The following is a 6000-nucleotide window of genomic DNA, read 5'->3' as shown; positions in this document are numbered from 1 at the left end:
ACGACGAAGTCGAGATAATGCAGCACGCTTCTCTTGCACAGCAGTAGTGCAAGCGGCGTTCCACCAGGGAACAGGACGTTTAGGGAACTGGCCAGACATCCTGGGGACGGATTGAAGGGCTGCAGAATGTAGGGCATCAGTGAAATAGGATGCAGCCTCGTCAGAAGTTCCAAAGTCAGCCAACGGACGAAGAGAGGAGCTAAGTTCCGTAAATCGCTGCCAGTCTGCTTTATCTAGACGCCAGCGAGAAAGGCGTGACTGTGGTACAGAATCAATGCGTTCCAATAAAATTGGAAAGTGGTCACTGCCATACAAGTCCGGTAAGACCCGCCAACGAAAATCAGGAATAGAATTAGAAGTGCAAAGTGAAAGATCTATAGAGGTAAAAGTACCAGTCTGGCTATGAAAATGTGTCACCTCCCCAGAGTTTCAAATTCCTAATCCCTGATCCTCAATAAAAGAAGCAACTAAAAGTCCGCGTGGGTTGGTAGCACCATCATCCCAAAACGGATGGCGACCGTTAAAATCCCCTAATAAAAGTAAAAGCGAGGAAAGTTCTTGCACCAGGTCGTCAAGATCGTGTCTGTCAACGGGAACACCAGGAGGGAGATAAAGGCTACATAATGTATAAAATTTGCCCAAATAAACCTTAACAGCAACAGACTGCAACGTTGAGTGAAGCTGTAATGGGACATAAGGGATATCAAAGCGAACGAATATGGAGGTGCCACCATGGTGGCACTGTCCAGGATTAGGGGTACTGTAAACGGCACGATACCCAGAAGGACTAGAGTGAGTGTAGTCTCCGAGCATTGTCTCTTGTAAACAAAGGCAAGCAGGAGAAAAACGAGATATCAATGCTCGGAGTTCCTCTCATGAGGCTCGTAGGCCTCTACAATTCCACTGTAGGAGTAGGAAGATGTCTATTTTCGAGTGCGCCCCAGGACCCACCTGATTCGGTACGGTAATAAGACGTGAAGAGGAGACTGGGACCCGAGAGAAGCCGGGTCGAGGGACCTCGACCTTTCTCCCAACAAAGGAACCTGCGCCCCCTCCGGACGCCGCACTACTAGAGCCAGACCGCACACCACTCCCCGAAGCTACATGCTCGCGGGGATGATTCCCAACACTGTATCCAAGGGATTCCTCAGTTTCCATATCCCGATCAGGAAATCCACTAGAAGCAACAGGAACTGGAACAGAGGGGGTCTCAGCAGGCTCAATATGAGCCTCCGCATCTTCCTCCATAGGCCTATCCTGAGAGACCCTAGAATCATGTATACCTACAGTAATCTTAGTTGGCGGAACAGATTCAACTGAATCTGTAGAACCGCGATGTCGCTTCTTCATACCTCTGGCGGACTTCGGTGAAGCAATGTGAGGTGCATGTACATCAACATGGATCACCTGGGACGAGGCTGGAGAAGCTCCATCAGAACCTGGAGGTGACTCGACAGAATCACAAGACAAAATGGAAAATCTATTATGGGACATAATAGCAGTAGCTTCAAAGGGCCGGGAGGAAACCGTAGAGGACACCTGAGCAGCGGGCTGGGCAGAAGAGCGAGTGCCTAGCGATGAGGTGTACGTCTTTGCTCCAGTACCGGCCTTCTGGCGGTAGAGGGGTTCACGGCGCGTACTACCAAGGCTGATAAACTGACTATTTGCAAGTTGCAAAATATCCTGTTCCAGGCGATATCGTGGGCACTGTCTGGAAGACAACTGGTGAGCATCCTGGCAATAGAAGCAATAAGCATCTGACTCACATTCCACCGTGGAGTGTGAGCCTAATGCAGAACAATTACCACACCGAGAAGGCTCAGTGCAGTATTTCTTACCATGACCATACCTGTAACATGAAAAACACTGTAGAGGGCGGTCAACAAAAGGCTTTACCCGAAGATGGAGAGGGCCAATACTGACACGGTCAGGGATGGTAGAACCAAAAAAGGTGAGAAGTATCATGTTAGCTGAACCCTTCATCTTGGACACCTTATGAACAGAACTAGGGCACATCCCAAGTATTTCCTCTTCAGAGAACTCATAGAGGTCATGATTATATATACTGCCTTTACTATAATTGAAGGTATGGTGTGCTTTGACCGTTTCAAACATGTTGTCAGCAGGGCATGGTAGATGTTGCAGCATTTTAGCTTGAGTAATATCTTTAGCCCTGACTAACACCCCCTTCCCATACTTTTTCAGATTCCCCTCAGGGATCGTGCCAATTTCTTTGGCGAGGTACCTAGCAGCATGAATGAATGAAGTTGGTTAGGGGACTCGCGCGTGCTGCGAAGTCCTATATGAAAGGCCTGTAATAACCTGCGACTCCCAAGAAAGACCGTACCTTGTCCGCAGATGTTGGCTGAGGGAACTCGGCAATAGCTTTTATTTTATCGTCCACTGTGTGGATGCCGAATTCGTCCACGACATGCCCCAAGAACTTGATCCGAGGCTTTAAGAATTCACATTTGGTGATTTTGAGCTTTAATTCGACCTCTTGAAGTCTGTGTAGGACCGCTTTTAGTGTATCCATGTGTGCATGCACGTCTTTACTTGCTATGATGATATCGTCTAAATACACATAGACAGAGTTGCCCAGCAAGTCACCAAAAATACTGTTCATTGTCCTTTGGAAGGTCAAGGGAGCTCCTTTGAGCCCGAATGGCATCCTCGTCCACTCATAGTGACCATGAGGTGTGCTAAAAGCCGTTATTTCCCGGGACTCGGGGGCCATGGGCAGTTGCCAGTAGCCACTGACCAGATCAAGACTCGTAAAGACTTTATTTCCTCTACCGAGACACATCAGAAGATCTCTAAGAACGGGAAGCGGAAAATGATCATCCACGGTCGCGTTGTTCACACGCCGGAAATCAATCACAGGACGATAAGAACCGTCTTTCTTTGGAACCAGAAACAAGGGTGAATTCCACGGGGAATTCGATTCTTTGATGACACCTTGTTCTAACATTTCCGATATAAGTTGCTGCACAACCTCCCTCTGACTGTGGGGGAGCTTGTACGCATTGATATATACAGGATTGGTATTGGGTTTTAACTTAATGTGGTGTTCAGCACACTGCGTAACTCCAAGCGGCTTGCCAGGTAGAGCAAGCGGCCCCCTATAATGTTCCAGTAGCTGGACTAAGGTTGGCTTAATTTCGGAATAGTGTGCAACTTTTAGGAATGCCTCTAAATTAGCTGTGTCTTGTTCGTGAGAAGCCTGACACGCCGAGGTTATGCCTGAGACTTGGGCTGAAGGGTATTCAGCTGGTTCCGGGGCGACATTTCTCCCATACACTAGACACTGGCGTAATCTAACACCGCGTTTTAAGGATACAGGGGATCCAGACGTGTTCATTACCAATGCCTCTGCAATACCTCCCTCCTTGACTGTCGCGAGAGTCACCTCCACCGTCACCCGGTGTATGTGAGGAGCTCCGTCGATACACACATCACTGCCCGTTGGAGAGGCGTTAGGTAACCGGATTTTAACAAGTTTTGCAGCACGATCCGGAACTATTTGAGGACCTTCTACGACTGCCGTTACTGTCTGCCACAAGTCTGTAATGTTTTCGTTTGATTTGACCATAAGAGGTGACACTTGGACGGTGGCAGACCCTGAGTCATTTTCCCCCTCTGAGGGCAGGATTACAGGTGACATAGGCGATGGATTTACTATCCCCTGTATGCGTCGTCTTTGATACACGATCGCGTTGCTTTCAGGGATTATGGTTATGTGCAGGTCTTTCATGGCGTTTAATCCTAAGATCCCATCCACTGGTAAGGCAAACCTGCTAGAGACATAAAAGAAATCTTGAAAGGGACATACTTTGTCATGTAAGCTGACCGTTAGTGGTACTCGCCCAAGGATTCCCAAAGTGGTGCCCGTCACGCCTACCACATTCAGGTCGTTCTCTTGGAACGGCCAATTTTCCCCTCTCGCCTGTCGTGTCAGTAACCTGTAAGCGGCGTCTGAGATTACATTGACTCTCGCACCTGTGTCTACCGCTAAGGTGAGTGAAATTTTGCCCACGTTGCAAGGGAGGGCAATTATGCTTGTCCGTCCCAAAGCGGCAATGACGGAGTCTAGTTGCTCCCAATTAGTATCGTCCGTATGGGATACATGGATGTACGCCTTGGAGCTGTCACGCAGTCATGCCTTTTTTTATTCTGAGAAGAGGAGGAGTGTGGTTTACTGTCCGCCGAGGACTTGTTCTTCTGTTCCTCCTTGGCCTTCTGTATTGCATAACAACTGTCGGAATCATGAAAACAATTCCCGTGGACATGGCAAAAGGCAGTCTTCCGCTGATGGTTTGGCCTAGGGTTCCTGTGTGATGAATGATGCCCGCCCCTGTAACCTCCTGATCTCCTATCAGAGCCCTCCCTGTCTTGAATGTGTTGATTCCCTACGTTTCGCGAAGCAAGAATGCTCAGAATGTCCTGATTGTTTGCAAAAACTACAGGTGCCTTTGTGCCTGCAATGCTGCGGCTGTTGCGAGGGGCTAATGGTGAGGGTGTTCTTGAACCTTGACTTCTAACTCTGAGACGAAGTCAACCAACTTCCCGCTTGGTTTGAAGGTCAAGGGAAGGGCAGAACGGCGGTTCTTCTCTGAAATATGAAATAAGTAAAAAAACAACTCGATGGCTGTCTTCACCTGATGCTTTTGCATACTGCCCCCTGGAAGCAACTGCGCGTCTTCTAGGTTTTTGATACAGTCAACAGCCAGCTGATTTGCCTCAATCATGGCGTCCCAAATCGGCTTTGTTGAGGAATTTTTTTGGAGGGACTCAACCGTTTGTGCCATCTGTCTAACGATGCTTGGTGTACTCCCGCCCCCGAAGATTTTTATGAAATTCCTTTTAAAAACCTCATAGTTTACTCCAATGTCCCCCGAAGCGAACACTGAGGACTGCATCAAATTTAGTGCCCGAGAGCCTGGAAGTAACCGGGACCGAATGAAAGCGATTTTATCATGACCTTCCGTAATGGAGGAATTGCGATGGCAGACTCAGATAGATCTAGGAACTGTCTCGCCGAAAAATCCGCCTTGCCGCCAGAGAACTGCCGAATACTGGCGTGAGTTGGAATGACTCGAATCGGGGGAGCGGGAAGTGGGGTGTGGCCCCGGCAGGAGGGGGGGGAGGTGGATCGTCAGGCATTTTGATCGGCTGAGTGGGGGTTAAGTATTCAGACGAACCCGGAGGTGAAGGGGCTCTTTCCCCTGGAAGTGATGAGTATGTAGTACCTGAACGTAAATTTACAACATTAAGATCATTGGTGTTTGAACCGTGCGCCCCCTTCTCCTCACCTGAAGGCCGAGCCAACTGTTTAAAGGTGCCGCCGAGTTTAGCAAGATTCTCTTTGTTCATACTATGGCTTAAATCAGTTACAATATAGGAGCATATTTCGATAGCTGTAAATATTAACCAATAAACGTAACGTGTATGAATTAATAGTTTGCGCCGAACCCCTAAAAAAAAGAAAGGATGGCTAGCAAGGTGCCCGTTAGACGTAATAGAAGTTAAGGTTATAATGGAATATCATAATGTTATGGGTATATGAAATAATAATTCTATTAAAAACAGCTGGGTTTTTTTTTGGGGGGGGGTAGGAGAAAATTAAGCAAGTATGCCTTTAAGGTGCTGGGTTTCCCCCGAGCGGCGAAGAGAAAACGGAGCAAGGGCACACTGATGAAGATGAACTTTGATCAGGGAAATCACAGTTTTACCGCTAGCAGAAAGGATCAATATCGTATGCGAATGAACGTTACTCTCACAGTTATGACTGATTAACAGTGTTAGATACACAGAAAGAAAAAAATCGTGCCTCTGCTCGAAAGAGAATTGGAATAAGCTGAGCCCGGCACATTTTGACCAGAAGGAAATATCCACAAATACCAAGATTAATCAGCTGATGTAGTGTTGAGGGCGAAGGGTGGCGACGCCCTGGGGTACGTGCAGCCTGTGGAGTCGCGTCGGAAGACCTCGGCCGCGGCA

This window comes from Eriocheir sinensis, chromosome 5 (genome assembly GCF_024679095.1).
Source record: "Eriocheir sinensis breed Jianghai 21 chromosome 5, ASM2467909v1, whole genome shotgun sequence".
NCBI lineage: Eukaryota > Metazoa > Arthropoda > Malacostraca > Decapoda > Varunidae > Eriocheir > Eriocheir sinensis.
This window is presented reverse-complemented; position numbering follows the sequence as displayed.